At 42.4% G+C, this 22,946-nt stretch overlaps 1 pseudogene; it reads right to left on the bottom strand.

Moving 5' to 3' along the window:
* Nucleotides 1-22,946, bottom strand: part of LOC143642057 (tripartite motif-containing protein 44-like) — a 58,233-nt pseudogene that overhangs the window by 12,508 nt on the left and 22,779 nt on the right.

Raw genomic sequence — 22,946 nt, 5'->3', positions numbered from 1 at the left:
TCTCGGAGGCAGGTTCTAGTGTGAATTGGGAAAGGCCCAGGGAAAGGAGGTCACATTGGGGGCATTTTCTCCTGCAGCTCCAGCACCACCTCAAGAGATAGAACTGTCTCCAGCAGCAGGGGCCCCGTTTCCCTGATTACATTTGGGGGAGCATATCATCCTTCCCCTCCCCTCTGAAACTGACTGTTTTATTTTTTGTAATTCTTTTGTTGTTTAGAATGGCATTGTAATTCCCTGTGAAGGAGGAAGAATAGCCTTCAAAACCAGAAGATGGCCCAACACTGGCACCTTCCACACAAGGAGAGACGGAGCCACTAGTGATCACTGGGAACCTTCAGCAAGGCAGAGGACATTGCACATTATCATCCACTTGGTAGATATGGGGATCCAAGCTGCCCTCCCATCCTTTGAAAGAGAGCCAACTTTCCTGTCAGCAACATAAATTTCAGGCACCGAAACACCAGAGGCAGGAAGTCAAGAAACTTAGGCCAGCAGCCCTCTGCTTCTCCTGGAAGGTTTTCCCGCTGCCCTATTTCTAAGGTCCTCTATGGCTCCTCCCACTTGAGCTCCTGAGCATTACCCAGTGCCAGACCCCCCACCACAGCTACCCTTCCCCTCCCCTCTGAAATTGTCCATTTTATTTTTTGTAATTCTTTCACTGTTTAGAATGGCATTGTAAGTATTTTTAGTAACAATCTTTTATGTTGACCTACAAGTGCTCAATCCCTTCACCAGGCTGTGCCCCTGCCAGCACTGTGTAGAGGCTGATGGAGCCTCTGTAAGAGCACATGGGTGCTGTGGGAGAGGACACAATAGGCCATCCTGGAGGAGGTGAGGTAGAGGCCCCTGTATATGGAGAAAGGTGACTGCCTAAAGGGTGGTGAGGATGTCAGGTCATTATAACTCGTATTATGATTGTGATGGTAACTATTTTAACTGTCATGTGGCTCTACAAATCCTGTTCATATAAGATAGCAAACTTATTATGTGCATTCTTATTGCTCACAGATCATGTCTTATGGTCCTTTTATTCTCTAAGACACAATTTTGAAGTTAGACCAGTTAATGACTCAGTAATGGCCCAAACTGTTTAAATAAAAGGAAGAGTCATATGTGTTGCACTTTAAATAAAAAGCTGTGCATCTTGCACTACCAAAAACAGCCTTATTGCTGATATGGAAGACATTTTCAGAGTCTGGAGAAAAGATGAAACAAGCCACATTCCATTAAGCTGAAGCCAAATCCAGATAAGACCATAACTTTAGATTGTTCTAAAGTCAAGAGAAGTGAGAAAGCTCCAGAAGAAGTTTGAAAGTGCCAAAGTTTGGTTCATGATATTCATGGCAAGAGGCCCTTCTCCATAAAATAAAACTTCAAGGCAAAGCAGCAAGTACTGATGTAGAAGCTCTTGCAAGTTATCAAAGAAGATCTTGCTAAGCTATTTGATGAAGATGTGTTGTGGTTTAGTTAGAAGGTGTCCCCCAAAACTCATGGGTGAACCAAAGCAAGATTGAGTGAAATGATTCAGTTTTGAGAGCCTTAACCCAATCAGTGAATTAATACCCTGACAGGGATGAACACGCAGCAGGCATAGAAGGGCATATGTTGGACCCTTCCTAAGCCTGGAGGTGAGGTGGCACCTGCAGAGGCATCCAGTGGCTGTTAAAGAAGTCTGGTTTCTAGGACTGAAGCCTATAGAGACCAGCCTCAGTGTTCCACCACAGGGTTCCACATTGGAGGTTCCCAGCGACCAGGAGCAGTGTCAGGATCCTGTAGCAGGGGCATCCATCTGTGGGGAGGATGTCAAATAGCGAGCCTAGATGTCCTAAGGTAGTTTGGGGAGTCCAGATGTATCAGTGGCAGCATGGACTCGGCCTCAGGCTTGGAGTGGCCTAGGCATGAAGCCTTGGCGTTGGGTGTCTGTGGAGGCCTTGGTGCTTGGAGTTCAGCTATGGCAGAGGTGGCAAAGGTAACCAAGGAGTCGGCAGTGGCAGGCCAGGTGACCAGACAGGCACATCTTCACCCTTTGGGGATGGCAGGAGTCTGATCCCAGTGCAGTGGTGGTAGAGGCAGCATTGCTGGTGGCCATGTGGGGACTCCAGGGCCTCAGTGTGGAGCTCTGGTGGTAGCAGTGACGACAGTGTGTGACAGAAGGCCCCAGAGTCAGAGGGCAACTGGAGGCTGGGGTGGCCTCTGTGGTGGCTTCTATGGGCCACTGGTCTTGCTCCTAGCAGAGCCTGAAGCAGGAGCTGGCCATACCCAGCCAGCTGCTGAGGACCTTAAGCTGCCCATGCCAGCAGCACCTGGCATTGGCCTTGAGTCCACTGTTGGTCATTCATTTCAACCCTGAGTTCACCCTGTCCCTCCCTGGGTTGCGACCTCTGCAGGAGGAGTAGGCGGGCTGCCAGCTGGGGTGGCCTTTGGAGAGGACGCCACCCTCCCAGCCACATCTCTCCTGGGCTGTGGGGGCGGAGTGCAGAGGTGGGCAGTGGGGGGCCTAGCAAATCCTCACCCTCCAAGCGCATCCCTGGGGCGGGACAAGGGTGGAGGGCGGCAGAGGGAGCCCAAAGGCGCAGAGCCCTCCGTCTTGTTCTTCTGCCACTCTTGGCTGCCAAAATGTGGTTTGAGGATAAAGATGTCCTAGGACCTCCGCACTCTGTCCCCACAGCCCATGTGAAATGTGGCTGGGTGCCGCAGTCTGGCTGGGCACAAATCACAAGCCACTGAAGCAGGAACAAACTTTATTTTTGAACTCCACCAAAACACTTCACACATGCTCCCGGGGAATTCTCCCGAATGCCACGCAGCTCGTCCAGGAACCAGCAGCTGGAAATCTCTCCTCCGGAAATCCCTCCTCCTGCACTTCCATAACCAATGGGAACTCTCCAGGAATCCCCGGGAATCCCCAGGAGAACTCCAAAGTAGCGCGAGAACTCCAAAGTAGTGGCCAAGGTGGATAGTAATGCCTCGCCTGTCAACCAATACTATGGGCAAAATGCCAGGGGCCATTCCGACTCGGCTGTGGCTCTCAGCATCTCCCCGCTTCTGTTTAATTAAACAACAAGCAATGAGGCTTAGGGACCGTGCCTGTTAGGTTGTCCAATTCAACATATGGTTCTTACCCATCATCGGATGATCTGACCTCTAGGCGTCAGCCTCCTGTCTTAGGTTGGTACCACTGCAATTGGATCATACCCGTCACTGACTACCGGTCCAGCATACAGCCATACTTGTGGATAGGCCTTTGCACCAGTGGGGGGGTGAGGTTCTTTGCCTCACCTCTGTTGACCCCCAAATTTTAGACCATCACTAGCAGAAGGGAGGAGGATACAGAAATGCCACGACACTAAGCCAATTGATGGCTCCTTTGAAAAATTGTACCACTGGTGACACCATCAGCAAAGATATTCCAGCATTACCACAATTCACTGCACCAACAGATAGTTCACAATATATACAAGTGATACATAGTCCAGGCAAGTTCTGCAAGCAGTTCAAAGCAGAGGAATCCATCAATATGTCCATTTCCTCCCAAAGTAAATCAACTCCTTGATTGAGCATTACTTGTTGAGTTATTATTCATTGATGCATCAGTTTATACAGTTTACTGTGATAGCTATCAAAGAAGCTGTAGTTTGGTTTTATCTTTGTCTTCACCGGCACTAGAATGAAGATAGGAATTCTGGCAATGATGGCTAAAAAAAAAATTATGTAACATTCTAACAGGCACTAAGAAAACAATTTTCTGAAAAATTTACATTATCCTGAAAAGAATTATTAAATATAATGAAAAGGAAAGGTGAAAGTAAACAAACAGATCTGTAAACCTCCTTATTTGTTCACATAGTAAAACAATCCTCAACAGCTGTTTACCCAATTTAAATTAAACCATTTAAATCACGTGAATAAAAAAATTCAGATCCGTTTTTTCATGAGCACTCCTCATATATGAATATATAAACATACACACAGACAGACATACAACACAAAAAAGAAAGTGTGCACACATAACATAATATATACAACACATAACATAATAGTAAAGGCCTTGTAGTTTTTCACAGGTGAAATCTCCATTGCAATGTTTAAAAACTCCACAGTCAAAAACAAAAAAAACTGATCAGAAAAACATTAACCTAGGTCTGTATGAGCTCAAGAAATAAAATAGAACTTTATGATGTTGAAAAAGGCAATAATAAAATAGATATTGACAAAAGCATCCTGGTTAATCACTGTCGCAGATGTAAGAATAGCCAAGCTGGAGCTCTGGATATCAGTTGTTATGGATTTGAGTCAAATCATCTTCTTTTTGGTCTTTAGAAATCGCTTTGGTTAGTCTCTCTAAAATCCAAATCGGCTGCTGTTCTCCCTGTGGAAACACACAAACAGAACCCTGACTCCAGACAATCACTGGGTCAGGACCTTTCCATTGTCCTGTTAGAATATCCTTCCAAAGTACCTTGGGCTTATGTACATTTTTTGGACACATATGCCTTTCCACAGCACTAAGCCCTGATGAATCCAAATTTAAAAAGTTTACAGTAAAAAGCATTATTTTAAGTTTATCTTTGGGGGATATATACCCCTTTCCAATTCCCTCTTTTTGCTTTAATAATTACATTTTAATAGTTTGATGAGCTCTTTCAACTATGCTTTGTACCTGTGGATTATATGGGATTCCTGTTATGTGAGTAATGCCAAATGATGAGCAAAATTGTTTAAAAGAGGTAGAGGTATAGCCAGGACCATTATCTGTTTTTAACTGTTTTGGAATGCCCACAGTGGCAAAATTTTGTAAGCAATGAGCTATAACATCTTTAGTTTTTTTTCTCTGGCATTAAGGGAGCCCATCAATAATCTGGAAGAAGTATCAACTGTAACATGCAAATATTTTAACTTTCCAAATTCTGGCAAGTGTGTGACATCCACCTGCCAAATATGGTTAGGTATCAGTCCTCTAGGATTGACTCCAAGATTAACTTGTGGTATAAAGGTCACACAATTTTGACATTGTTTTATTATTTGTCTAGCTTGTTCCTTAGTTATTTTAAAATGCTTTTGTAAAGTATTAGCATTGACATGGAACCTTTTATGAAAATTTGTAGCTTCTTCTAGTGTAGAGAAAATATGTATGTCATGTGTAGTTTTATCTGCTAAATCATTGCCCAAACTAAGGGCTCCAGGCAATCCTGTATGTGCTCTGATATGTCCTATAAAGAATGGATCTTTTCTGTCCCAGATTAGACTTTGTATAGTGGAAAACAAAGAGAAAACAGTAGAGGAAGGGGAAATCCTACCAGCATCTTCAAGGGATACTATAGCATTAACTATATACTGACTATCAGAAAATAAATTGAATACAGAATCTTTAAACATCCCCAAAGCTTGTAATACTGCACTAAGCTTTACCTTTTGAACTGATTGTTTGGGTAATAAAAATGTAAAAGTTTGATCAGGGGTAACTACTGCTGCTGTACCATTATTTGACCCATCAGTGAATACATTTGGAGCATTCATGATAGGGGTTTTTCTTGTCATTTTTGGAAAAACTACAGGATGCGAAGACCAAAAAGGCAACAAAGGATTAGATGGTAAGTGATTATCAAATGAAACATAAGATTATTGCCCAAGTATTTAACTCATTAGCTGACTCATCAATTTGATCCATAGTATATGGAGTAATAATTTTATTGGGAGAAATTCCAAACACTCCCTTTGCTGCTTTTATTCCATTGAGTATTAATTGTCCTACAGCCTCAGGATACCTAGTAAGAATAGTGTAAGAAGAATAAGATAAATGTATCCACAGTAATGGACCTTCTTGCCAAAATACTCCTATAGGAATATTTTTTGTTGGTATTACAATAAATAATAAAGGCAAACTTATATTAATTCTATCCAAATGCATATTTTCCATATATGTTTCAATAATTTTTAATGCCTTTCTTGCTTCAGGCATTAACACTCGGGGTGAATTTGGATCTGATGGACCTTTTAGGATATCAAATAAAGGTCCCAACTCTCCTTTTGGTATGCCTAGATAAGGCCTTATCCAATTTATGTCTCCCAATAACTTTTGAAAGTCGTTAAGTGATTTGAGTTGATCTACTCGTATTTGAATTTTTGGTGGATGGACTATGGTTGAGAATAATAGAACTCCCGAATAATTAATTAGAAAATTTAATTGTACTTTATCTATTGCTATCTCTAGATTATAATTTTTAAAATAAATTTGTAAGTGTGGCATAACATTCTAGCAATGTGTTTTTATCTTTGTGTGCTAACAATACATCATCCATATAGTGAAATATTTGTAGTTCAGGATTTTGATTTCTAAGTGGCTGGATTGCTTTGTTAACATAAATTTGACACATAGTTGGGCTGTTAGCCATCCCTTGAGGGAGTACTTTCCATTCATATCTCTGATCAGGACCTTCATGATTCAGTGCAGGGACAGTAAATGCAAAACATGGACTATCCTCAGGATGAATTGGAATTGAAAAAAAACAATCTTTAATATCTATAGCTAAAATGTACCAGGTTTTTGGCAAAGCAGACAATTGAGGAATCCCCGATTGAGCAGGTCCCATAATAACCATCTCATTATTAATGGCTCTTAAATCTTGCAATAATCTCCATTTACCAGATTTCTGTTTAATGACAAAAATGGGAGTATTATAGGGAGATATGAAAGGTTGTAAATGTCCCTCTGCTAATTGTTGTTTGACCATGTCATGGGCTGCTTGTATCTTTTCTTTAGTCAGGGGCCACTGAGGAACCCATACTGGTCTTTATGATTTCCAAGTAATTTTTATTGCCTCAGTGACCCCTTCTGAAAACCCAATCCATGTCTATTTATTCCTTGATCTATTTGAATTGGTGCTGCTATACCTTGTTCTTGTTCTCATAATCTTTTTTCTTTCCTGAAACCTTGTCTAGCCCTAATAGTGGGTGCATTTGGATTGATGTTATTTGTTAATGTCAAACCTAATTGATCTAGGACATCTCATCCCCATAAATTTATAGGAAGATGTTCCAATACATATGGCTGTATAGTTCCTTCACATCCTTCAGGATCCTTCCAATCTAATATCATTGCACTTCTATGGGGATTATTGGCCATTCTTGATGAGATATGATGCTAAGGTCTGCACCTGTATCAAGTAGCCCATTAAATTCATGTCCTTGAATATTTAGTTTTAGCATTGGGCGAGAATCTAAATTTAAGGACAGCATAGCCCAATCTACACCTGTGGAGCCTAATCCCCTGGAACCTCTTTCTACAGAACGACTGGAAAATTTATCATGTAGGCTGGGTATTATTAATAACTTTGCTATTCTATCTCCTGGTGAAATTACTGACATACCCTTTGGAGAGCTAGCTATAATTTTTATTTCACCTTCATAATCGGGATCAATTACCCCAGGACTTATCATAAGTCCTTTTAGAGTAGAAGAACTGCGTCCTAACAATAAGCCTACTGTTCCTTGGGGAAGAGGTCCTTTTACTCCTGTGGGAATGATCTGACCTCCCATCTCTGAAGTTAGTACTGCTGTGGCAGAGGCGCATATGTCCAACCCTGCACTCCCTCTGATTTGTCTGATGAGAGATCTGATGGATAATGTGTCCTGGGCAATACCCTGATGGTGTTGTTGGGTTCCTCCATGGTGTTCCTGGGTTTCTTCAGTGCCCCGTATATTTGTGGGGCCTGGAGCATTGGGTCCCCCTGTCCGTTTTTGGCAATGGAGCCCGATGCCTTTTTCCACAATATCATGGGTAAACACCTGGTCCTTGTCCATTTTTTGATAACGGAGTACCCTCTATGGTGGTTTGAGAACCGCATTCATTAGCCCAATGTCTCCCTCTATGGCATCGTGGGCAAATACCTGGTATTCTACTCCTTTGATACCTAGCTTTGTTAAACCCTCCTCCTATGGGGCAACTCCTTTTAAAATGTCCTGTTTGTTCACAATTGTAGCATGTTTTTGGGCTGGCATCTAAAGCCTGTTGTACTGCAGCTGCCAAGACTTGCCCTTGTTCATTGATGTCTCTACATAATTTAATATATGTGTTTAAATCTCCATGTTTCCATGGTCTAATGACCTCTCTACACCAATGATTCGCTTGGTCATAAGCCAGTTGTTTTATTAATGGCATTGCTTGTTCTGTATCCCCCAAAACTCTGATAGCTGTTTGAATAAGCCTATCTACAAATTCAGCATAAGGTTCATTAGCTCGCTGTATTACCTTAGATAATTGACCTTGTAAATCTCCATGTCTTTGTAAAATCTTCCATGCCCTAACTGCATCTGCAGCAATTTGTGCATATATAGCAGGATCATATTCAGTTTGTTGCCGTTGACCCTCATAAGGTCCTTTTCCTAACAACATATCTAGATTTCTTTGAGGGTAACCGGCTGCTGCATTTTGCCTATCTGTCTCCATGCAAAATTCCTCATTGGTAACCTTCCATAACAAATATTGCCCTCCATTTAGCACAGATTTACACATGCTAGCCTAATCTGCTGGCATCATGTCCAAGTTGGTAATGGATTCGACCATGCTTACAGTGAGCGGTGCTTGAGGACCATAGGTTGTTACAGCCTCCTTTAACTGCTTCACTGTTTTGAAATCTAAAGCACAGTGAATTTGCTGCCCTCCTGCCTGCTCAAGTACAGGGCATGCTAATCTTTGAGGTCCTGTCTCAGGATCCCATCTATCAACTACGGGGGTTGAGGGCCACTCAGCTGTCTCCATAAGTGGAGCTGTTGGTTGAATTACGCCCTCTGGTGATGGAACGGTGTTAGTAGCAGCCTCCTGTTGTAGCTTTTTCCCTAATAGCTGTTTCTCCTCTAAGCTTTCTTCCTTTAAATTTTTTTCCTCTGTCTGACTAACTCGAGAGACCTTCTCTATTGCTTGATCTAAAATGTCTTTCTCCATGGTCTGAACCTCTAACAATTTACTTAACACTCTTTCAGTTTGTTTTTTAATAATTTCTAATCTACTATAAAGATAACCCAACTCAATAAGATAACACAAAACAAAACCAAAACAGAATGAAACAAAAACGGAACAAAAAATCGTTGTATCAATTTTCCTATTTTCTTGACATGTGCATTTGTGGTCTATTTCTATCTCTTCCTCAGGGGCTAACAACTTCAAAACTTGAGCCAACCATTTTTCCCAATTTGCCTGAGAAAGTTCTAGGAATAGGCAGCTTGAAACAAAAACAAACAAATCAAAACAAGAACACATTGTTTTTTAAAATGGTCACCCATTCTCTCGCCTTCCCTTAGGGGTGAGCAATTCACTTACCCCTGAGCTTCAGGCATTCCCTGCATGGGCCACCAAATGCCACAGTCTGGCTGGGCACAAATCACGAGCCACTGAAGCAGGAACAAACTTTATTTCTGAACTCCACCAGCACGCTCCCAGGAACTCTTCCTGATCGCCACGTGGCTCGTTCAAGAACCAGTAGCCGGAAATATCCTCTGGAAATCCCTCCTCCTGCACTTCCCCAACCAATGGGAACTCTCCAGGAGTCCCCGGGAATCCCCACGAGAACTCCAAAGTAGTGTGAGAACTCCAAAGTAGCGTCCGAGGCGGATAGTAATGCCTCGCCTATCAACCAATCCTATTTATAAAATGCCAGGGTCATTCCTACTCGGCTGTGGTTCTCAGTATATGGGGAGGGTGGGGTCCTGTCTCTCAGCCCAACCTGGCAGACGGCCTAGTGCCCCTGCAGAGGCCGTATCAGGGGTGGGGCAAGCAGCTGCCCATTGGGCTCATGGCCAGTACAGGCCTGGCTATGGGGATAGCATAAGGTCCTGGGCAGCTGCCTGGGTACCGCTGCCTCCCATATGTTGCTTCCTGAGCAGGCCACTCTGCCAGGAGCAAGACAAAGGCCTGGAGTTGCCACCACAGAGGCCATCCCAGCTACTGGTCAGCATCTCACTCTGACACCCACTGCCCCACGCCCTTGCCACCGCTGCCAGCCCTGACGCTCTTGGCTCCAGCCTTAGGACTCCCTACGTGGCCACCGCATGCCACCTTCATTGCCCTGGAGTTGGACTGCCCACCCAGGCCCCACCGTCACTGCCATTTACACAACGCCTGACGCCCTACCCCTATACCGAGCCTGGAGTCCTGATGCAACTGAGTGTTGCTGCTGCCCCTGCCAGACTCTGGAGCTCTACTCTGCTGCCACCAGACTTTAACATGGACACCAGACAGTGACACTCAGCACTGGGGCCAACTTCATTGCAAGTGATGCTGGACCCTTCTCACTATGGCAGGACAAAAAGACTCAAGGCTGGATGCCTCTGTTGTTGACACCTCTCTTTCTGGATTCTTCCACTGTCACTGCCACCATGAGTAGGAAGCAAGGGAACTCCCAAATCACAGCCGGATGTTGACACCTCCACAGACACCCCCACCCCACACCAATACTCAACTCCTGACCTCTGATGCCTGATGCCCTATGCCCAAAGCAGCTGCATGTAGCTGCTATTGCTACCAGATGCCGCCATTCCATGATGGTAGCATTGCAGTGAATTGACCCCAAGGCTGCTGCTGTGCCCAAGACCACAAGAGCTGGGAACCTGGGCATTCTCCATCACAGTCGCCTCACCAGAGTCCACTGAATGCTTCCTGCCTTTCATCCCCAGGACCATCCACTGGTCTTTCAGGACCCTTGAGGAGTTGCGGTGCTAACTCAGGGAACTCATCCAAGGGTAAAAAGTGAGTACTTTAAATAAAGGTTGCAGTCCTTACAGCAGGCAGTGGGCGGGGCTAGGTAGGTCCAGATCACTGGTGAGGGGTGGGGCAGAGCCTGGGGGCTGTTGGTCAGGTTTGGACCTGACCCTGTGGGGCAAGCTAGAGAGAGCTCTCTGGTGGCTCTGGGAGTCCAGGCCTGGGAGCATCTTCTGGTTCTTTCTCCTGAGCTTCCCACCCTGTCTCCTTCTCCCATCCCCCACTCCTCCCTGAGGAGACTCTGGCTCTTGGAGACAGGGTCACTGGACACTAGGTCTCTGGGGCAGTGGTGTGAGACGCAGATACACTGTAGCAGGCTGAGGACAGCCAGAGTGACCGGACTCTACCCACCTGGACTTGGGATAAAGCAGCCTCTTTGGAAAATACCCTCCTAGATCTACCAAATTTAGCCTGACATTGGCTTCTTCCAAGAGATTATCAAGAAAAGAAAAAATAGAAGTTTGTCTTGCTAAAGGGTCCTGTGAGGAGAGGCAAAGACTTCAGAGTGGGTAGAGCTGGATTCAAATCCCTCTTACCTGGGTGAACTTGACCAGGGTACAGCACTAGGTACAACTTTGGGTTTGCATCTGGTAAAGTAAATATGGTGAGAAGGATAAGCCAGAGGTAAATAAAGCTGTTGAGAACTATCTAAACTTTGGGAGCCAGGTTGGCATTCAGCATTATTTCCATGCAGAAATATATTCTGAGATTAAAGTTAACTCATTTAGACTAAATGGACTTTTAGAAGGCAATATTCCTGTGAGGCAGGGAGTTGAAATTTACATTTTTAGATGAAATATTAATATATGGAAGATCATAAGCCAAAGCATAAGATGTTGGATCAGAATCATGATATTATATTTTATATGTTTATATTTATATTTTCAAATTTGTTTAAAGTTACATTGAGATAAATCTATATATTTCAAGCCTCCTGGGATATGCCCCACCTCTGCCACACACACATGGAGCACTGTCCACAACCCCTTACTCTTCTTTAGTGTCACCAACTATCAGAATACATGTATATATACCTACGCAGGTATACATTATGTAATATTTTGTTCCTTTTGGCCTGTTTTGGAACCTCCCAAAAATAGAATCTCATTCTCACATCCATTCTTCTGCAACTTTCCCTCCTTAATTTGCACCCCTTCAGCTGAGCATCAGGAATAAAGAACCAGCAGACAAGCTTTCAGAAGGACACCAGCCCTGCTCCAGTCACACTGGAAGCTGACTAGCCTGCACACGTCCAAATCTTGAGGAAACATCAGCCCTGCTTCAGCTACCTGGGGGCTGGCTGATCAACACAAGGTGGAAGATAAACTAACCAATAGGAAAATGGACTGTTTTATCCTCTAAGTTGGCTCTTACAGTGTGATTAATTGCCACCCATTACTTCTGTCATATAGTCCTTTCTTTTGCATTGATTCTAGGACAGATAACAATCAAACACATAGGTAACAATATGAGAAAACTAACCCATTTACCAGTTCAAACCTGAAAGGGCATTATAGTTGGGGTCCAAGCTCACTATTTGGAGGATGGTTTCCTATTCTTAGTAGATTCAAAAGCTTAATTGATATAGAAGGGATTATGCTGTTAACTTGTTTATTGCTTCCATGTTTGTTTTCCCTTTACGTTAAAACTAGTGGGTCTATTATAGAAGCAGCTGTTAAAAAAAGAGAGAAACAACAACTACAATAGACATTAGACAAAGCTTTAAAGCAAGAAGATAATGATGCTCTTTGATTTAAAGGATTAAATAATGAGCATCCAAGGGGGTAATGATGTGGTCCCCCAAAGATCCCCCACTTTAACTGTAACACATAAGCCTCTCTTCTAGTCAAGAATATATTTTTAAGAAGTCAGCAGGATTTCTAGAGTGCTCATTGTGTTTTGAGCTCCTCTTTGTTGTGAAGGCCAGGTTTCTTTCTTGTGAAGGCCTGCAAGGCTGGGGTTGTGGCTCAATGGTAGAGCACCAGCTTAGCACATGAGGCATGGGGTTTGATTCTCAGCACCACATAAAAATAAAGCAAGAATATAAAGGTACTGTGCCCATCTATAACTTAAAAAATTTTCAGGTCTCCAATCAAGTTTGTTGATGTGTAAGTTTCTGTTTTCTAAGAACATGGAACAAAAAGTAACTGTTATGTTAACCATTGTGTTGTGTAGCCACCCACTGAGTAGAAATTTCAGAGAATTTCCAGACACGGAGTCCAGAGATTGTTTGGCATTAGCCCCTTTGGATTGCTGTAGTTTAAACCTACTTCCTGCAAATTCCTCAGGTGTCCAGCCTCATCTGTCCTACATCAATGCCTGCTTGGAATGCTACAGTGTCCCGCTTCTTGAAGGGAATGCAGAGACAGTCTCTCTGACTGTGCCACAGTATGAATTCTATGCAAAGTCATTCATCACAAAAAAACTAAAGGCAGGTTACACTACAGTGATTCCCTGGAAGTAACATCAATGTTACATGATAAAACTTGTACACCTATATTGAATTGCCATGATATACCCCATAAAGATATACAAATAATATATATGAATAAAAATTTTTAGCCTGGTGGAAAATGTGAGAACTCTGAATGCCATGTTTGATTTTGTATTATTTTAAATATTATGCTGTAATAATATTTAATATCAAGAAATTTTTTAAATCTCAAAAAAATCAGAATTTTGTACCATAGTATTGTCAATAAAGCAAACAATTTATTGATTAGGACATATGTTTTCCTGTTTTTAAATCTAATAGTTGAATTAAAGTTTTGTACCAGACACCAACTCCATCAGAACTTCAGTCTGGTGAAGCCACAGCTTGGTGCCTGCCCAAGCAAGTACCCACGTGTGCCTGGCTCTTTGTCACTCAGCAGATAGGAGCTCTAGATAGGAGCTCTGACCCAGGGTGGTGGGACCTGCATTCCAGCCCCCTTAGTGCTCTGCTTTAATTTCTTATCTGTGGGGACTTGTGTCCAATGTGCCCCTGGGGCTGGTGAAGATCAGCGAGGAACTTCATCAAGTTAAAGAAATCTGGCTGGTCTACAGTGTAAGGAGGGGCATCCTGTCAAAGCTGTCTCTGTGGCTGACTCCCAGCCTCTACCTGCTTTCCTGTTTGGCCTTTATGGAAGGCAGGGGAATTTTGTTCACCTGTGATGTAGCCTGCTAGCTCCAAGGCAAAGGGTCCTTCCTCTGACCTCTATCTGCCAAACCAAAGAATATCATTTTTGTCAGTTCTCTAAGGAGATGAGAGAGATTAGATCGCAGTTAATAGTGAGCATTGAAATGCAAACCAATAACAGGGCAATGTCATGGGTTTTCTTTATGTGGTTTTTAAGACTTTCTTTAAATACATTTAAGGCAAGTGAGTAAACAGATAATAGTATACAAATAATCAGAACAGAGGAAGCCAATTAAGAAATACACCAAGAAAAATTAATGGAGTTCTTACTAACTCTTGACAGGATCTGTTGGGGTTATTGTAAAGCTAGAATTTATGGCCATAGGTATCTCAATCTATATCAGAAGAGAAATTGTCTCAGTATTGCAGGAGAAAAAAGTTAAATTCTGTCTGGCCATTGACCCCAATACTCATACTAGCATAGTATTTATTTGTAAATGAAGGACCCCCCTTAATAGGATGGCCACCATGACAGTTTTGACCACCTAAGGTCAAAAACTCTACTCTTGACATGAAGGAGTGGGGCAATTGAAAGAATGGTGAAGGTGGACCCAGTTCTCAGGGCAACCATAAAACACCAATGAATTTGGAGACAGCACTGTTTCCTTTGTCGTTCTATGCTGGGAGCTGACGTACTCTCTTGAGAGTGCTCTTTATTTGAGTCTTACTTTACTTTTACTTATGAAAAGAAAAGTCATCTTGCATGGGTTGACTTCAAATTTTCTTTCTTTGGGTCACAAGAAGTGAGATTTGAAGCTTCAACTCCTCACTCTCCTGTGACATCTAACCTGGTGCTTCCACTCAGACTGACAGCCATCTACAGGGCAAGCATTTGAACTTCACCCTGTTCCTCTCCCAGCTCTGTTTGAGATAATAACTAACTTAGCCTCTAATATCTTGCATTTTGTTTTGGGATTCTCTGTGTACTCCTTTTCTCTGCCAAAACCTCTTCCATATGTCACACCCATGCTCTGTTTGCTTGATGTCATTTTTGTTGTCACTGTTCATCTTTTATTCCTGTTAATAACTGTAGTGACAACTTTTCTTCCTGCTGACATGCAGATGTACACTCTCTCTTGTTTTTTTTTTGTGGCATCCTTTTGAGCAAGGCCATCAGAGAAGCATTGAGGCTTCACTGTTGTGGCTGTTGCCTTATGGTGTCCCCCTGACTCTCTTCAGTAATGAGCATCACACCACCTTCTTTTAGAGGCTATGCCCAGAAGCTGCAGGGCAATGAGTTCACCACCTTTACCTACGTACAAATCACCTCATGGGGCACTAGTTTAAGATATCTCACAGCTAGGAAAACTTTTCTCAGCTGATGTCTTTTCCTCACCAAAATGGTAGTTATTGTTCTTTCTCTGTGGTACTTTTGCATGAACCCTATGTCCCCTCACATTTATTATTCCAAGGGAAAGCCAAGGAATGCAATGATCCTTGCCCTTTTCTATGTCACTTATCCTATTGTTATTTTTGGATTATGTTTTCAACAGAGTGACACAAAAACCCCTGCACCCCCCCTACCACCCACTTTTCAAAATCATGCCCATCTTACTCTTAAAATTCTCTGCAAAAGGATTAAGAGTCACTTCTCCAAGTTAAGTCAACTGGCTGGCATAAGGGTATTACTAAACATCTTTCTTCAATAAGATTACCAGCTTCAGCAACAGAGGGTTCAGCAAATGATGCACAAGTAAATATACACACTTAGATACATTCTAAACACAGAATTTTTAAGGAACCACACAGGGATGCCTCCTGGTTCTGGGTTTAAAATGGAATATATGGGAAGGATGCCTACATATATTCATCTCTCTTGCCTGTCAGTACTGCTGAGGGACTCCTGGGGTGTTGATAGACTATGCTTAGGAAATCTGAACTACAATAGTCTTTCCCTAGTAGATTCATGTTGCAGAGAGGAAGGAAAATGGCCAGAAGTCCCCTACATACAGGCTTTCTTTTTACTGAGGGATCAAAAAGATTTATGTGTTATGTACAGCACTGATGACACCTTTCTAGCAATGATGAGTCAAAACATTACTGGCTTAGAGTACCCCCCAAACCACACCTTCCTTCCTTTCAACAGTATACTTTATATATCTGTCAAAATAGAATTCTCCCACTCTCCTCTGAACTCACCATTATGTACTGCTCCCACTCACTGCCATACTGGTATCCCTCATCATAATTCTGTCCCTATTCAGCCCATTGCCAGGTTATACCCATTGCAAGAGACAAATGGAGAATCTGGACTGGTAGGAATGCAGGTACCTTTTTCTATGCAAGATATAAAACAATTCCAACAGGATTTAGGAAGGTATACTGATGACCCTAATGAATATATAGAGGGATTCCCACATCTGACTAAGGCTTTTGAAGTAATCTAGAGAGATGTAACAGGAATTTTGAGTCAGACTCTAGAAAACAGAGAGAGTCATCAGAAGACAGAAGCTGCTAAGGTTTGGGAGATGATCTATGTAAATATATGACTAACACTGTATACCTGTGGGTCCTTCTGCCGTTCCAATTGAGCATCCTCATTGAAATTATGATAAATCACCTGGAAGGTGGCACAGGGATCATGTGATCATTTGTCTCAAGGCAGGACTTAAAAACAGTAGGATGAAACCTATTCCATGCCATTGGCATCAATTGATAAGGAGTTGAGGTGAAATCCCATGGCTTTTGTAGAAAGATTGAAGAAAAGATTAGTAAAATATACAAACTTAGATCCTATATCTCTGGAAGGGCAACTTATTTCAAAAGACAAATTTATTCTCCAATTTGCTCCAGATATTATAAATCAAAAAATTGGTAGCAGGCCCTGGGAATTCCCTTAAAGGTAGCCATCCAGGTCTTTTATGATTGAACCAGGAGGAAACTTTAAGGGACCTATGAAAAAAGAAAAGAGGAACAAGAGACCAGTTCATTTATCGACTGCAGCTCTTAATGGCCACCACCTTTTCTCCCCACAGGACCTTTGAGCCTCTGAAGGCATCTGTCATCATTACAGAAAGTGAGGGCACTAGAAGAAAGACCACCCAATTGATGGCAGGCTTCCAAAGACTTCTTGCCCTATATGTGGCAGGAGAGGCCACTGCACACACGCCTGTACTCCCAGTGGCTGGGGAGGCTGAGACAGGCAACTTTGCAAGTACAAAGTCAGCCTCAGCAAACTATCAAGGCCCTAAGCAACTCAGCAAGACCTTGTCTCTGAATAAAATATAAAAAATGGTTGGGGATGTTGCTCAGTGGTGAATTGCCCCTGGGTTCAGTTCCTGGTACCCAGCCCCCACAAAAAAAGAGATTTGTGTTTCCCAATAGGTGCCCTGTCCTCACCACCCTTGCCACAGAGACAACTTTTTAGTTGGTGGTTTTCTAGAACTTTCTGGCGGAGGAAATTGATGGTGTCTGGATACAACTCATTGTATCCAATATTGCTGTGTCTCCTGTTGTATCAATCTTATTGTGATAGTCGTGTCTTCTTGTTTTTCTCTCAGGGCATTTGCCTCTAAGATGATATTAGAATCTGTTTCTCCTACATCAGATATTGTGGCCCCCTGGATAGGCCTTAACTCATAATCAAGAGCATTTCACTGGTAATGATTTGATTTAATCACCCTTGTCCCTCATATGATTTTGGGTTTCCAACCTTGGCAGGGGTATTAGATAACAGTTAGTAGTGAGCAGTGGAATGCAAACCAATAACATGGCAAGGTAATGGGTTTTCTTTAAAGTTATTTTTAAGGTTTTTTTTAAAGTTACTTTTATGGCAAGTGGGTAACCAGATAACTTATAGAAAAATAACAGGTATGGAAACCTTAAAGAATAAACAGGGAAAAAAAGACCCCATCATGATACATATCCAGAAAGGAAGATTAATGCACAACATTTAATGGAGCCACAGTGAGTAAACAGGCCACACACAACCAGATGATGACTCACAAATACTAAGTGGAAAGAGCAAAATGTGCTGTATGTTCCCATCCTTGACACCTTCAAAGCCAGGAGAGACCAACTACTCTTTAGGGTGTGAGAACAAAAGCCAGGGCCAAGGCCTTCTTAGGGGTGGAGCAAGCAGGTCAGGAAGAATATGTGTGTGATTCCATGGTGCTGGGGAGGCTGCAGGTCCTGATTGGGAAGTGGGTGTCAGCCACATTAATGGTATAATTCATCATCCCCCACAGATATACTATATGTATTTTGCATATATATTTTATTTCACAAAGATCACACAAAAAGGAGCCACCCCGACCCTAGGCCTGTGTTGGTCATCACAGGGCACTTGCCCCCTCATGTCTTGCCCAGATTGTCTTAGTGGGGAAGACTGGGTAGGGAGCTGCCAGGGCCAGAGGACAAGCCACTCAGGTGACCCTGGGCCAATGACCATCAAATACCATTTTCATTCCTTCCCCTGGGGTGTCCTCCTGCCCCCAGCACTGCCATACATTTGCTCCATACCTCTTGTGGTCTGTGATGTTGACCTGGGGACCTGGCTTCCTGGCTCTGTCAGGCTGCCTGGAGTGGCATTATCTGACCAATATTTGTTTCTTACAAAAGGGATTGGCTCTGATGAAGTGAGCACCCCTGCATACATGGTTAATGGACTCTCTGGAGTGGTGTCTTTAGTATTCATTTATGTATGTGGTCATCTGCTCACTTACTTACAGTTGGGAAGAACCTTTGACTATGTGTGAAGATACCAGTCATATAACATTGGGAACTCCATCTCCATGTCAGGCACCTCATTAGGCATACAAGGTAGAATACTTTTTCTTGTGGAGAGGACAGGTGTGCAAAGACAGATTCATGTGATGAATGCTGCAGAGCAATCTGGGGCCCTGTGGGAGCCAGCAGTGAGCAAGGCAGGAAAGGGATCCCTAAAGAGCTGATGTTTAGCTGGGCACAATGGCACACACCTGTAATCCCTGTGGCTACAGAGGCTGAGACAAGAGGATGGTGAGTTCAAAGCCAGCCTCAGCAATGACGAGGCACTAAACAAATCAGTGAGACCCTGTCTCTAAATAAAATACAAAATAGGGCTGGGGATGTAACTCAGTGGTTGAATGCCCTTGAGTTCAATCCCTGGTACCAAAATCATAAAAAAGTGATGTTTATATGGAAATCAATAAACCTTACATTATACTACAGAGCAATAAAAACAAAACCAGCATGGAATTGGCACCAATACAGACATGTAGATCAATGGTATAGACTAAAAGGCACAGAGACAAACCCACATGAATACAGTTATCTCATACTAGACAAAGGCACCAAAAAACATACATTGGAGAAAAGATAGCCTCTTCAACAATGGTGCTGGGAAAACTGGAAATCCATATTTAGCAAAATGAAATTAAACTCGTATTTCTCACCCTGTGAGAAACTCAACTCAAAGTGCATCAAGAACTTACAACTAGAACAGTGGTATATATACATAATGGAATATTACTAGGCCTTAAAGAATGAAATGATGGAATTTGCTGGTAAATGGATAGAGCTGGAGAATATTATGCTAAGTAAAATAAGTCAATCCCAAAGAACCAAAGGTCAAATGTTGTCTCTGATATGTAGATTCTAATTCACAATAAGGGAAGGTGTCCAAGGAAGAATAGGGACACTTTGGATTAGACACAGGGCAATGAAAGTAGGAGAGGGGTATGGGGGTAGGTAGCATAGGAGAATAAATCACACATTATTACCCCATGTGCATATATGATTACACAACCAGTGTAACTTTATATCATGTGCAATCAGAAAAATGAGAAGGTATTCTGAACTTACGTATTAAGTGTCAAAATGCATTCTACTTTCATACATAACTTGTTAGAACCAAAAAAAGGCAATGTATTTGAGCATGCTGAAAAATTTTAAGATATTTTCACTGGCCCTTTAAGTGACTGTGGACCCTATCTATATGCTGCAGAATCTATATGGGTCAGAAGTATTAGCTGGCCCTCCTTCTAGAGAGTCTACTGTCTGTTCAGGAAGGAGAGGCCTGGCATGCATGTTGCTGGGGGATTTCACTACAGCTGCCAACCTGAGGGCTGAAAGCAGTGCCCAGGCCTGCAGGGTGCGAGTGGCCTCCTTTATGAATTTCCTGCCACTGTCCATTCTCTACAGCAGCCCCTATTATACACCATGGCCCATCAGAGTTCCATGTGTGGTATAGAAATGCTAACTTTTGAAATACCATATATATTTTTTCAAAATCACCCAATCAAGATAATTAAAATTCTTATTACATAATTCATTGCCTAATAATGAAAGTGACAAAATCAGAAAGTGCCTCTAATTTTTACACCTTCGTAGAAACCATTATTAACAGCAGCAGCAGCAATGGACACACACAGGCACATCCAAAAACAAATGGCCACTTTAACAGACCATGTTTTAACTCCAGATTTGCGAATCTGAAACTTTAATTTTGGTGTGGAAGAAATAAAACAATTTCTGACCTCCTTGTAGTTCATCTTCAGATAGGCCAGCTCTTCAGTCAGGTTCTCAATCTGCATCTCCAGGTCAGCTCTGGCCAGGGTCAGCTTGTCCAGCACCTTTAGCAGGCCATTGATGTCAGCCTCCACAGTCTGGTGTTGGGCCAGGTCATTCTCATACCTGAAAATCAGTTTAACTATTCAATACAATGATTTGCACAAGGCCAACATTTCCAATGTTGGCAAAAATTATCTGGCAAAACAAAGGGAAACATGGAAAATGAAGTCCTAATATACATGTAGGTTACAAATATATTTTTGGCACAAAATTCAAGTGGTAACATTAAATTCTCTTTCATTAAGAATTTTCTTTAAAAGTAATATTTAAACTACAGCCTGAGGATGCAAAATCAAGGGATGATGGTAAAACCCTACTCTCATTTCAAGTTCTAACAACAACCCTTTAAAATAAATAGTATTATTCTTATTTTACAGAAGAGGAAACTGAGGTTCAGAGAAGTCATCCAGTTAACATGTGGCAAAAGAAGGACTCAAACTCCTGGCTGCATAATGTAAAAGGCAGGAATTGAAGAGGCTGTGGTCAGTCATGGCCAGGAAAAATGGTAACATCAGTGGAAAGTGCCTGTGTAGGCTCAAGAGAGACACTGATAGTAGAAGTGATAGGATATTAGAGAGGTGTCAAAGATGACTCCCTGTTTCTGTCTTGATAAATGAGAAGGACAGTGATTAAAAAATACCAAGGTGGAGAAAAGGGAGGAGCAGGTTAGGAGAAAAAAATAATTCATCTAAATTTGATGCATTGTACTTCATTAAAAATAATAAAATATATGTATATATATTCATATGTATGCAACAAATACACACACACACACACACACACACACACACACACACACACTTGATTCAATAAAAATAAAATGAGAATAATTCCCTGCCTAGAACCCCTGCCTTGTGTCCACCCCTTCTTCAATACCAGCATTCTCTTGCACATTTGAGTCTTTGTTCCTCCCAATAATTAAATAAATTAAATAATTCTGATTCTTGGGCCCTCCAGGACCCCAGGCACATCAGGACCAGGAGCACCACTGTGGAGGATTCTGTCCTTGTCCACTCCACCTTTTCCCTCAGAAGCCGCCCCACAATTTCTCCTCATCTTCCCACAATCTCCATTGTCTGAAGAGGCCAAGCAAAGGCAGGAGTCTGCTCAGGGGCCTGTCCTTCTGCTCTTCAGAGCATCCTGCCTGTGCAGATCTGGCCCCACAGACATGCCACCTCTGCAGCCACCCAGCAAACTACTCAGAAGTTCCCTACCTTTGGTTAATGCACATCTGTTGTAGTCTTGAAATTACTAACATATTTAACAAGAGGTTTCATATGCTCATTTTGCACCAGGCCCCACAAATTCTGCAGCCACCTGTATACAAATGTCCATATCACACTGGTGCAAGCTACTGAGGGGGCAGCCTCTCTGATCTGTGAGAAGCAACCTCATTTCTAGCTAGGAAGACCCACTGCCTTAAATTACAGGGAGGTACAGGGGGAAAAAGCTCAATTTCTTTGTTTCTATGAAACACATAGCTTTAGGTGCGATTTTATGTTTCTTTCTAGGTAATAATTTAGGAGGACCCCTTGGGGACAGAATGCAGAAATAACATATTTTGGACCATTAACTGTGCCTTATTGTTTTTTATGGCTTAGAGTGGAGTCTGCTCTGAGTTTTTGTGGCCCTAAGTTACAGGCAGGAAGCATGGGCTGCTTAAATATGACATGGAGCCCTGGAGAGGCAGAGGAAGGAGTGGTTGAAGAATCCCAGTCCGGCTCTTGAAGCCCCAACTGCCACCCAGCTCTAGCCAGGTTTAACGATCTTCTGTTACCAGCTTGGGGGATTAGAGGGCCCTCACCTGTGCTCCTAGCTTAGCCCTACTTGACATGAAAATCTTGAAAATTCACATTACCAATACATCATGTCGGAAGATTCTTACTTCTTTCAAAGTTCTTCATGAGACAGACAAAAATTCAGTGTCAAGACTGAAACATAAGCGTTTAAGTTCTCTTTGTGCATTCTGCTTTCTGAAAATTAAAATATTTCTAGTGTAATCAAAGGAAAAAAAAAGAAGTGTTGCTAATTAGATATTTGCAAGTCAGGACTACTTTCCTTGAATCCAAAATTTAATACTACTTATCCTCAGTGTTGAAAATTCTGAAGTTCAACAGTGAAAATGTTTCTGGTCATGGTGGGGGTCACTAGCTGAGGAAGGAGGCTCTGTTTTCACTGCTGGGGAGTTTACAGCATGTAACTAACTGAGGAAGGATGTTCTTCATTTCAGGGACTTCCATGAGCAGCACAGCTGCTCCCAGTCCTATCATAGTATAATACCCATGTTCAACTTGCTTTCACCCAATTTATAAAAGATTAATAGGCTAATGTAATGAGATAGTGCCCTAATTTCAGTAATATTTCCATTTATCTTAGAAAAACAACTATTTAATCATAAAATATATTTTTAAGGCACTCAATTCAATGACTTAAACATGAATACCTATATTGAATTATACCATT

The sequence above is a fragment of the Callospermophilus lateralis genome, chromosome 1 (assembly GCF_048772815.1).
Source record: "Callospermophilus lateralis isolate mCalLat2 chromosome 1, mCalLat2.hap1, whole genome shotgun sequence".
NCBI classification, from domain to species: domain Eukaryota; kingdom Metazoa; phylum Chordata; class Mammalia; order Rodentia; family Sciuridae; genus Callospermophilus; species Callospermophilus lateralis.
This window is presented reverse-complemented; position numbering and strand designations above follow the sequence as displayed.